Genomic DNA, 13,226 nt, shown 5'->3' on the forward strand with positions numbered 1-13,226 from the left:
GTTTCATACCATGTTGGAAAGGATTGTTGGATTAGATTAACTATTAGGTTCATTCCGTGGAGCTTTGGTATAGAAACATGGGACTTTATTAAGATATATTTCAAATGTACAGAATTGTGTCCTTGAGGATAATAAACAACCATTGGCCAATATTAAAATGTTGCCATCTTTGTGTCTGATTTTAATGTAACAAAAACTTTTGCATGAAGTTGGAGGATGCTGGGTACCCACATCTGATCTCATTCTACATCCTTCTTCTCTCCCTTTCTGAAGGTAATTACTATTTTGAATTTTGTGTTTAGTATGACTGTATGTGAGTTTCACAGTTTTCAAAATATCTATATATTCCTAAACAATACATAGGATTGTTTTCATGTTTTCCAACTTTACATAAACGACATTATATTGACATACCATTCTGTAACTTGCTTTTTTGCTCGATATTCTTGCATGTATTATGATTTTTATTATTGTAGAGCTACTTCATTTCTTTTATAATAACTACTACTGTATATGATGCTTCATTGCACAAACATACCACAATTTATTCAGCCATTCTTTTACTGATATACATTTGCATTGTTTTTAATTTTTCACCATTCCAAATAATACTGTAATATTCTTCTGTAGCAATCTCTCCTACTGCATGTATGTGAATGCTCTCTACATATAAAGCTGGAGGTGGAAATTGAGTCATTGGTTGTATATATCATCAGCTTTACCAGATGTTGCATAATACTCAAAAGTATTTAATCACTTAAAACTCTGACAAAGAGTATGTAAGATTTCTGGTTTCTTTTCGTCATTGCAAACACTTGACATTGACTTGCTGCTTTTGCCAATCTGATGTGCTTAAAATTATTTCTAATTTTTGTAATTTATGTTTCCCAGATGACTGAGAAATGAAGTTGAAACTGTGGTTGAGCATATTTCTATATTTTTATCAGTCTTTTGGCTTTCCTGTTCTGTAAGAAATCGATTGGTATCCTCTACTATTTTCTTTACTGGATTGTTTGCATTTTTAATATTGCTTTGTATGGGTTCTTTATACATTGTGGATATATATTTCACAGTAGCATGTGTTGAATGCTTCTGCTAGTCTGTAGCTTTTTTTAATCTTTGTGACATTTTTGTTTTTAATTTAATCAGTGTGACAGATTGTATTTTCCAAAGATAGCCACAAGGGTGTCTGCTGTCCAACAGACTCTTCTAGAACTTTGCTACTCCCTCAAAAGATGGAACCTATGTCTCTTACACCTAAAATTGGGGGAGACCCTGTGACTGCCTTGACCAGTACAGTTTGGCAGAAGTGTTGTTAGGTGACTTCTAATGCCAAGTCACACACCAAAATACTATTTCTGCCAGGTTATCTTGGGATACTTTGTCTTAGAATTCAGCCCTCATGCTGTGAAGAAGCGCAAGCGGACTACGGGGAGGCTGATGAGGCAAGGAACCAAGGTCCCTGGTCTGCAGCTCCAGCTGAACTTGCAGCTGCCAGCCTGCACGAGCTCTCTAGCTTGTGAGTGAGCCATCCTGACAGAGGGTTACCCTCAGTCAAGTAGCACCAGATGTGGAGAAGAGAAAAGTCATCCCCACCAAGGCCTACTTACACTGCGGATTTGTGGGCATAATAAGCCATTAAGTTTCGGGTGGCCTGTTAATAAGAAATAATCGATAGAGCCAGATCTATCATTCTTATCTGTTACTGTGTCTATGTGTTATCTGTTACTGTGTCTATGTGCATGCACACACACACGTGCATGTATGTTCTTAAATTCTTTTTTATAATACCTCACAACCATAAAGGTATGGATTTATCTTTTTATCTAAAAGTTTTAAAGTTCCACTTTTATCTTTTTAGTTTATTTAATACTCTCATGAATGTATCATGTGAAGTGGGGCCCTAATTTTTTCCATGTAGATAAATAGTTTTCCCAACACAACTGGCTAGTCTGTCTATGGATTTTAGTGCTACCTCTGTTCTACATACATTTCTGTATACTTGTTTTTTGTTTGTTTGCTTATTCCTGTGCTAATACCACATTGCCTTATTTGCTGTAGCTTTAGAGTCAGTCTCCACATGTGTCAGGACATGCTCCATTATCAGTCTTTTAATTCACATTATTGTGATAACTTTTGGCCTTTCATTCTTCAATGTAAATTTTAATATTAGCTTGTTGAGTTCTACAAAATATTTTGTTGACATTATTGATAGATTAATTTGGGAAGACTTGTGTATGGCTACATCACTTAGAATTTTTCTATTATAAATGGTGTATTTAAATATTACATTTGAATCGTTGCTATTATGAAGGAATACTTTATTTTTTCATTTAGGTATGATTTACATGAATATAATAGACCCATTTTAAGTGTGTGGTTTGTTGAGTTTTGAGAAATGTATAAATTCCTATAACAAACATCTTTATCAAGACCTCCCTCTCATCCTAGAATGCTGTCATCCCTCTTTCTAAAAAATTCTTTCCCAGCCGAAGATAGCTACTGTTCTGGGCTTTATCTGTGTAGAGTAGTTTTTTCTCCTCTTGATCTTCATGTAAAATAAATAATTCAGGATGTATTTTGTTTAGTGCAGTTTCTTTCCTCCATTACAGCTTTTGTGAGATTCATCCATGTTGTCGATAACAATAGATTTTTCTGTTTAACTACTGAATAGTATTATATGGTATAAATATGCCACAATTTATTTATACTCCTGTTTATGGGCATGTGGGTTATTTTCAATTTGTGACTATTATAAATAAATTTACTAAAGATATTCCTCTGCAAGTCTCTATGTGGGCATATATTTTCATTTTTTTCTTGAGTAAATACCTGGAATGAAATTGCTGGGTCATAGGGTAGGTGCTTATTTAACTTTGAAGAAATTTCCAAATTGTTTTCTGAGATGATTTTACTAATTAAATTCCCACCAGCGATGCATAAAAGTTTAAGTTGCTCCACCAGCATTTGTGCTGTTAACTTTTCAGATTTTCACCATTTTAGTGAGCATGTGGTAGCATCGAATTAATAGTTTAAATTGCAATTTGTTCTATTATTAGTCACATTGAACATCTTTTTATGTGCTTGAGTGTCTTTTCCAATGTTTGCCCATTTTAAAATTTGGGTTCTTTGTTGTTTTATTCTTGAATTGTAGGATTAAAAAAACTATGTTCTGGATACTAGTCTTTATCAGATACGTTTATTGAAATATTCTGCCATTTTGTTTTGTTGATGTTGTTTTTCAAAGAGAAGATCTTAAACAGTTGACGGAATCCAATATATACTTTTTTTTTCTTTTAGAGTTCAACACTTTGCCATGCTATCTAAGGAATTTTTGCCTGTTCCAACATTATACATGTTTTTTCTTATATTTTCTTCAGAAAGTTTTAACATTTTAGCTTTTATGTTTAGGTCTGTGATTTACTTCTCACTACTTATTGTGTATGAGGTGAGGTAAGAATCAAGGTTCATGTTTGTTTTAATGAATATCCAGTTCTTTCAGCACCATTTATTGAAAAAATTCAATTGAATATCCATCCTTTCAAATTGAATTACCTTGGCACTTGTTAAAAATCAATTGGACATGTATGTATAAATATATTTTTGGACTTTGCATTCTATTCAATATATCTGTGTGGCCATCCTTATGCCACTACTATACCACTTGATTCCTTTAATTCTGTGTTAAGACTTGATAAAAGGTAGCACTAGTTTTCCAATTTTGTTCCTTTTATAAGTTGTTTTGGCTAGCCTAGGTCCTTTGTGTTTTGATGTAAATCTAAGAATCAGCTTCTCGATTTCTATTCCTACCCAAAATATTAAACTAGCTACTTAATACATTTTGTCTATGTTCTAGTTGGTTATAGCGAGTGTGCAAGTTCTGTGTCATCCCCAGAATGAAGGTGTGATGATTAAGTTTTATGTGTCAGCTTGGCTAGGCTACAGTGCCTAATTGTTTGGTCAAACATTAGTTTAGATATCACTCTGTGACTATTTTGTAGATGTGATGAACAACTACAACCAGTTGACTTAAAGGAGATGACCCTTGATAATCTGGGTGGGTTTCTCTCAATCAGTTGAAGGCCTTAAGAGCAAAAACTGAAGTTTCCTGGAGAAGAAGAAATTCTGCCTTAACACTTTTACTCCAGTCTGCTGTACTGCTCTGTAGATTTTGAACTCAAACATACAATATTTACTCCCATCTGAGTTTCCAGCGTGCCTGTTTGCTCTACAGATTTTGGGCTTCAGAAATTGACTGATGTAGAAGGGAAGGAAAACTCTTACTTTTTAGTCATTTGCATTTCATAGTAAGTTTTCCCATTGACTTACTATTAGGTTGCTGCAACAGTAATCGTGATTTTTGCCATTAATTGATGGCAAAAACCATCAGTTTTTACTGTTGCACCAACCTCGTATTAAGTGTGGCATAAATCTGAGGGAAACTTGAAAGGTAAGCTTATATAAAGGAGAAAAGTAAGAAAACTTCATGGAAACTCCTCAGAAAGGGCAGTTTCTCAGTGTACAGAGCTATGGTTAAGAGTGATTGAAAATACATCCTCTTGGCAGTGTGCATTTTACTAAGCATTTCACATAACTAATGATGTCATCTCTTTATGCATTGATACCACTTCTGTGGGAGGCCCAGAGCTCGGAATACAGATACCCTCCAGGATCTCATGGTTTAATGAGACAGTCATATAAGCAGATAGCATGCCATGAGTGCTATGAGAGGGCTAAGTGAAGGTTACTGTGGGAATACTTAAGAGCTATGGGCCATCCTTTAATTAATCAAATACATGAAGTGAGTTATTAGAAATAGGAGATATTCCAGAAAGCGGGGAGCTGAGAAGATGGCAGAAAGCTTCAAGTTTGCCCCTGCCTGTAGTGGACAGGACCAGACCTTGTAGAGCTGGAGTAGCTCTCTGCAGGATAGGCTATATGTCACAGGAACCCTCCACTTTCTCACTTACACAATGTAGGATCTTTTTGGCTGTGGATAGCATCACAGTGAGATGGCCCCAAGGGATTTATTTTGCTTAGGGAAATATTCCTTGCTTATGTGTGGACCTGCAAAAAAAAGTCCATGCCTGCCTGCCTACATATGTAGATACTTTGCATAGCAGAACTGATCTACCACAGCTAGGAAATTCTAATGAGACGAAACTCGTGTTTAGGATCTCACCATCTACAGCTTCCCCTGGCAGCCATTCCCCATGGGTGAATGAATAGGCCTTGGAAATGGTATCCCTGTGTTTTGGGGATGCAGTCGATGCTCTGAGGGCTGTGCTTGTGCATGCCCCATTATTCACTTTTTTGCTTAGTTTACAATGGTGCATTTATAGGAGAAAATGAAAACTCAAGCCTGGTGTTGTGTTCCCCAAAATCTTTGACTTAATTTCGAACTTGGCTGTCAGCCATGATGTAAAGATGATAAGCATCCTCAATAAGGATTTTTCAGATAAGAAGTGGACTCTCGTTGGTGCTCTTGTGGCTCAGTTTCTGAATTTCTCATTTTTAAATTAGTGAGAAGTGGCAATGAGGAGCATGGGGAATACCTATTATTTCCTGGTCCAGAAGTGTGAAGCATGTGGGAAAGTAAATAGCTATCACATCAGCCAAGTGTAAGGAACAGTGCCTTCAGGGGTAAGGCAGATTTCAGGTAGAGGGAGAAGTGATAGGGAATACTCACTAAAGGGGCTGAGGATATCAGGGATTTTTTTGATGCTGGACTGCAAGTTCCAGAGGGCCTGTGTAAGGGAATTGAGAAGGGGTAGAAGATGGGGTCAGAATATAGGATTTGAAGAGCCATAGAGAGATGAGGGATGACATGGGAGATTTCGGCCATTAACCCAGTTGCTCATTCCGAACCTTGGAAACATCCTGTTAATCAGCAGATATTGTTAATTATAATCTTAACATAGATCCCAAGTCCTAATTCTTAACCTCTTGTACTGTGACCTCCTTACTCCAAGCTGCATTTTCCTCTTGCCTGGACTTCTAAGTTGTCTTCCTTCCTCCATTCTTGCCTTCCTTCTTCTTCTCCTTATTGCAGCCAGAATCTTTTTTTTTTTTTTTTAAACATAATCAGATTACGTTTTTGTCTTGCTCAAAAGCCTCCATGGGATTCTCATCATGCTTAGAACAAATTCAAATTCTTTTTTTAAAACTTTTATTTTAGGTTCAGAGGTACATGTGCAGGTTTGTTATATAGGTAAACTAGTGTCACAGGGGCTTCTTGTGCAGATTATTTCATCACCCAGGTACTAAGCCTAGTACCCAACAGTTATTTTTTCTTATCCTCTCCTCCCTCCCACTCTCCACCCTCAAGTAGGCCCCAGTGTCTGTTGTTTACTTCTTTGTGTCCATGTGTTGTCATCATTTAGCTCCCACTTATAAGTGAAAACATGTGGTATTTGGTTTTCTGCTCCTGCACTAGTTTGCTAAGAACAATGGCCTCCATCTCCACCCATGTTCATTCTCTTTCATGGCTGCATAGTATTCCATAGTGTATATATACTACATTTTCTTTATTCAGTCTACCGCTGATCGACATTTAGGTTGATTCCATGTCTTTGCTAATGTGAATAGTGCTGTAATGAACATGTGCGTGCAAGTGTCTTTATGATAGAATGATTTATATTCCTTTGGGTATATACCCAGTAATGAGATTACTGGGTTGAATAGTAGTTCTGTTTTACCTCTTTGAGGAATCCCCACACTGCTTTCCACAATGGTTGAACTAATTTACACTCCCAACAATAATGTATAAGTGTTCCCTTTTCTCTGCAACCTTGTCAGCATCTGTTATTTTTTGACTTTTTAATAATTGTCATTCTAACCGGTGTGAGATTGTATCTTGTTGTGGGTTTGATTTGGGTTTTGCTAGTGATCAGTGATAGTGAGCTTTTGTTCCTATGCTTGTTGGCTGCATGTATGTTATTTTGAAAAGTGTCTGTTTATGTATTTTGCCCACTTTTTAATAGGGTTTTTTTTTTCTTGTAAATTTGTTGAAGTTCCTTATAGATGCTGGATATCAGACCTTTGTCAGATGCATAGTTTGCAAAGTTTTTCTTTCATTCTGTAGCTTGTCTTTTTATTCTGTTGATAGTTTCTTTTGCTGTGCAGAAGCTCTTCAGTTTAATTAGATTCCATTTGTCAATTTGTACTTTTTGTTGCGATTGCTTTTGGCACTTTTGTCATAAAATCTTTGCCAGTTCTTATGTCCAGAATGGTATTGCGTAGGTTGTCTTCCAGGGTTTTCCTAGTTTTGGTTTTCACATTTAAGTCTTTAATCCATCTTGGGCTGATTTTTGTGTATGGTGTAAGGAAGGGGACCAGTGTTAATCTTCTGCATATGGCTAGCCAGTTATCAACCACCATTTCTTGAATAGGGTGTCCTTTCTCCACCACTTGTTTTTGTCAGCTTTGTCAAAGATCAGATGGTTTTAAGTGTACAGCCTTGTTTCTGGACTCTCTATTCTTTGCCACTGGTCTATGTGTGTGTTTTTGTAACAGTACCATGCTGTTTTGGTTACTGTAACCCTGTAGTATAGTTTGAAATTGGGTAGCATGATGCCTCTCGCTTCGTTCTTTTTGCTTAGGATTGCCTTGGCTATTCAGGCTCTTTTTTTTTTTTTTTTTTTTTTTTTTTGGTTCCATATGAATTTTTAAGTAGTTTGTTTTAGTTCTATGAAGGATATCATTGGTTGTTTAATAGGAACCACACAACATCTGTAAATTCCTTTGGAAAGCATGGCCGTTGTAACAATACTGATTCATCCTATCCATGAGCATGGAATGCTTTTGCATTTGTTTGTGTCATCTCTGATTTATTTGGGCAGTGTTTTGTAATTCTTGATCTTTCACCTCCCAGATTCCTACCAAGTCTTATACGAACTTCTGTACTCTGGCCCATAGCTGCCTTTCTGGCCTCATTTTCCACCATTCAACTCAATTCCTGCTGCCATGAGCCACACCAAGCCCTATGCCCTCCTGACTTGGGGAGTCCTTGCCTCTCCTATATCCTCTATCTTAAAGGCTCTTCCTTCAGATTCAAGTGGCTCACGCACTGATTTTGTTTAGGTCTGTCTGTTTTATCCGAGAGCTTATCCTTGGCCACCAGGCTAAAATAACACCTTCTTACAATTCCCTATTTCCTTATCCTGTTTGACCTTCTTTCCTAGCTCTTGACATGACAGAACACTATATTTGCATATTCACCTGTATACTGTCTATTACTCCGACTGTCTCCTCTCCTCATGAAAGTTCTGTGCAGGAGTTTGATCACTGCTGAATTCTTATGCAATAAACAGTTTTTGAAAAAATGAAAGAATGATTGAATCTAGATTCGATAGTGCTTCCTAATATTTATATTTTAATTCTATTTTAATATTGTCTCGTCAGAAAGCTCTGTATGGAGACTCTTCATTTCTTTGCTTGAGGGACCATTTTCTCCTTTATTATTTGACTGAGATTCACATCTATCTGTGATTATACATCATACTGTATATCAATTTTTGTCTTTCATTACTTCCCAACTAGAAGCTACTGATTGCATATTTGCCTCGTTTATTTTTACTGCTAAAACTTTGCATGTCTGTGCCCCTACTTGCAAAATCTCTCTGGGACCTCCTTGCCTGTTGAATTTCCTTTCATTACAGATATAAGACAGGCAAGGGGGAGATTGTTGAATACTTTAGGATAATCTTAAAGTGAGCAATGACACAGGTCTCTTAATTCTGGTACTCAAATCTAGTCTCTGCAGTAGGATTTTTAGCTATGCAAGGCACACCTCTTTGTGTGGTAGGTTTTCCTAGAGCAGAAATAAGTTTCATTCAATTTGTATTTTAGAGGTTTTTTTTTTTCCATTTTACTTAATATTTTAATGCACATTAGAGAAGGAATAAAAGCTTTAGGATGGGTCTAACTTTGGGCCGTAATGGATCACAAAAAACCCAACATTGTTCCCCTAGATATTGGCAATGTTCTCCAGAAGCCTCATTTTTCTAGAAAGACTGAATAAACTGATCAGATGTTACTCATGTGTGCCCACTATAAATCTGCACAACTCTGTAATCTTAACTATCATCACTGTTATTATAATCACCTGTACCTGAAAGTGTAACTCCCATCATGGGCCCACTCTTGGGGGAAGTTTTATCTGTTGGGGAGGTCACAATATTTTAATTATTAGAGGACCTGTCTTCAACTAGGTGTCATATTTGAACAAAGCTGTCATCCAATAACCAGAAACAAATGTCGATGTGGAATTAATTTGTTTTATAATTAGCATTCAATCTTTGATGTCAAATGGATATAATAATTTAATGGTAAGAATTAGACTTTATTGTAATTAGTTTAAAAATGATGACTACATTCAGAGCCATGCAAATTTGTGGAGAGTTGATTTTTTTTAAATCTATATATATTCCTTGGTTGAAAACTACTCTGACAATGTTGATTCTGGCCAAAATATTCTATACATTTAGTGCTAATGCAATACCATTTTCAAGTGTTTAAAATATTGACAAATTGACTTTTACTTTCTTCTTGAAGGAAAATTTAAATCATAATGGGCAGAAATTTTTCAGAAAAAGCTTGGGGGGATATGCCCTACCAGATTTCAAAGTATACTGTGAAGTAAATGTAGTGGCAATAATATGGTACTGACATAGGAATAGGTAGATAAATGAAAGAAAAGAGAAAATTCACAAACAGAGCCTAGTTTATATTAGAGTTTTATATATGTTGGAGCTAGCACTTCTAATCAATGGAAAAATGTTGATTTCTTAGTCAATGATCTTGGAAGAATTGGCCTGAGTTAGCAAGAAATCCATTTTACACATTAATAAAGCTCAGCTGGATTAAGTATTAAATTTTTCAGAAATCCTATTATAAGAACATTTCCTCTTAATCTTTTCAGTAGAAAAGCTTTTCATTGCTTGGCACCAAGGCCAGAAACCACAAAGGAAATTAACACAAATTTGACTTTATAAAATTTAGAATTTCTGTATGACAAATTATAACATTCATTCATTCATTTAGTCAACCAGTATTTATCATGTATCTACCACCTACAAGGCATAAACTGGAACCATATGTAGTTAATATGCCATACAATGAGTTAACATTTTAAAAGCATAAAGAATTCTTATAAGTCAATAGTGAAAAGATGAACAACCCAAGAGAAAATGAGCAAAATACATGCAAAGGTAATTTATCAAAATACAAAAAGGCCAATAAACAACTGAGAAAATGTTCCGTAGTCAAAGATGTAATTTAAAACAACAATAATATATAACTTTTCACTTATTGTCTTGCTAAAGATTTAAAGGATTGATAATATCCACTGTTGATAAGGGTGTAAGCAAACAGGTATTTCAACTTCTGGTTTGAAAATACACATTGCACAGTTTTTAGAGAACAATTTTGCAAGACCTAACATTTAAAATGTACATCACTTTTTACCCAGCAATTCTAGTTCTAGAAACAAATCCTAAAGAAATTACTGTACAGGTGTGTAAGGATTTCTGCAAAGGGTGTTTATTTGTAGCAATGTTTTTACTAACAAAAAAAAATCACCTAAACACCTGCTCATAGGGATTCCACAAATTGTTACATCTATATGATAAAATTCTTTGAAACTGTCTAAAATAAGGTAATTATTTGTATACCTACATGGAAACATGCCCACAATATATTATATTAAGAAAGTCAGTTTTATGGCATAAAGAGAATGACCTCATTTTAAGAATATATATGTATAAGCATTCAAAAATATGTGTGAATATAGTAATACAGAGAAAGAGCAAAAAAGTGTTAATGCTGATTGTCTTTGAATTATGGAATTCCAGGGCACTTATATTCACTTCCTTATATATGTCAGTATCTTAAAGAGCATGCTTTTATAATAAAAAGGAATATTCTCATTTGAAGAAATTAAAATCATAACACCATAAAAATAATGCATAATGATTATTCAAGGGCACAACTCTCTTCTGCATATATTTTCAATAAGGATTTATAGGATCTCTAGCCCAATTTTTTTTTTCTTTTTTCACTCAGAAATTTGCTTTGTCAGTTCCCAATGATTTTGGTGAGCACTTCCTTAGGGTCAGACACTGAGGGCCACAGAGAGGACTAGGACAAGATGCCTAACTCTAGCGATCTTGACACCTTATAATGTGGTCAATTTGATACAGTAAGGAAGATATTTTAGTGGGAGGAGGCCAGTCAATTCACCTGCAATAGAACCTATGGAGTTCTGAAGAAACGTATTTGAAGGAATCCTAGAGATTCCTAATAAGAATATTTGCACCAATGAGTCTTGAGGTTAGTTCACTGCCTGTCTGTGGCCATACTGGACCAGAAAAATGGCCCTCTTTTACAGAAGGAACCAGAGTTAGGTGCTACTTCCCTGAATGCACTGACTGCCTAGTGGTTCTCTTGGATCTGTATTTCCAGAGCAGCCCTTAAATCCCTACTTCTGGTATTACTTCATTCTTTGGCTCCTTCATTCTTTAGAAAGTGAGAACTTTCCTTGAAAACACCAGACAGCAGACCAATTCTATTGGCTGGCTGGAAAGTGCACAGTGTATCTGCGCATCAGTTTCCTATAGGGACAAGCTAACTCTGCTCGTGGGTAGATTGACAGAGTTCTGCTTCTCAAACTCATGCTACTGATCTCGCTTGTTGTGATTCCCCTGGGCTCAAAAACTCTCCTGCCTCCATCCTCTTATAGAAAAAATAGTTCATCTGGCTTCCTATGATAAGCAGAGCCTTTCATGCTGGTTTGCCATGGTCTGTGATAGAGCCCTGACATTGCTTGTTAAAACTCACAAGGGTGAGAGCACAAATGTGTCAGTCAGCCCTGAGAGACGTGATTACACATGGTCTCTTTCCTTTTGGTCTCCCTATGTCCTGTGGGGAGGAGGGGGTAAGCCTTTCACATAATTCACATAACTGAGTGCACTGTACAGAATGTGAAGAGGAAGCAGCGGCTATAGAGACTCAGAAGAAGGAGGTATATGTCCTATTAGAGACATAAGAGGCTTAAAGGAGCAGGTCACACATAGGACTTGTAGGATTCTAATTAACAGGAGTGATAGAAAAAAATGTGGAGAAATGCCCTAGATATCCCTTTCCTATAGGGATCAGGTGGCCTCTGGGATGGGATGGGAGGCCTACATCATTGGGGTACTTGAGATTTATGTGTCACCAAAATATACCTGAAAACATATGATTGTTCTATAAAGCCATTTTTGGGCAGAAGAACACGAAGATGGAGGTATATAGAACATGAGACATGTACATCATTGGGGTCTGGAAGATAGGTAGGTTTATGATGGCTCCTTGTCAATAGTAATAAGAAAAAGAAGCCTGTAGGGTTTTCGGGGACTTTTAATAGAAAATCAGAAACAACAGGGTTGTTGCCCAATAAATCCGAGATTCTGATTGTATCTTTCCCAACCGTGGCTCAAGCATATTTTCTCTCAACCATAACCTCTTCCTGGAATGCCCTTCATTGTCGCTGTGTGTTTATATCCTTCTTATCCTTCAATGCCCTATCAAAGTGCACCTTCATTGAGTCCCTATAGGAGTGATGTGCTCATCCTATGAGCTCCTATAGCTTTTCGTACTTCTTTTATGTCTAGCATTATTTATGTACTAGCTTGTGGTCTCTTGATGATTTCATATGTTCCATGTCCCCTGCATTAGGCCATTCTTGCTTTGCTATAAAGAGACACCCAAGACTGAGTAATTTATAAGAAAAGAAGTTTAATTGGGTCGTGATTCTGCAGGCTGTACAGGAAGCGTAGCAGAAGCATTTGCTTCTATAGAGGCCTCAGGAAGCTTTTACTGATGGCAGTGGGCAAAGTGAGAGCAGGAACATCACATGGCCAGGGCAGGTGCAAGACAGAGTGGGGAGGGGCAGGTGCCGCATTTTACAACAACCAGATCTCATGAGAACTCACTCATTATGGTGAGGACAGCACCAAGACATTCATAAGGGATCTGTCCCCACAACCCAAACACCTTCCACCAGGCCCCATCTCTAACACTGGGGATCACATTTCAACTTGAGATTTGGAGAGGATATCCAAACTGTATCATCTCCTAATAGAATGTAAGCTCTGTGGACCCATCACTTAGCAAGTACTATGCTGGAAACAAATTAATTATGTAATTTGTTGAGTAAGTAATGAATGAATTAATATTTAGATAGA

This window comes from Macaca nemestrina, chromosome 13 (genome assembly GCF_043159975.1).
Source record: "Macaca nemestrina isolate mMacNem1 chromosome 13, mMacNem.hap1, whole genome shotgun sequence".
Taxonomy (NCBI): Eukaryota; Metazoa; Chordata; class Mammalia; order Primates; family Cercopithecidae; genus Macaca; species Macaca nemestrina.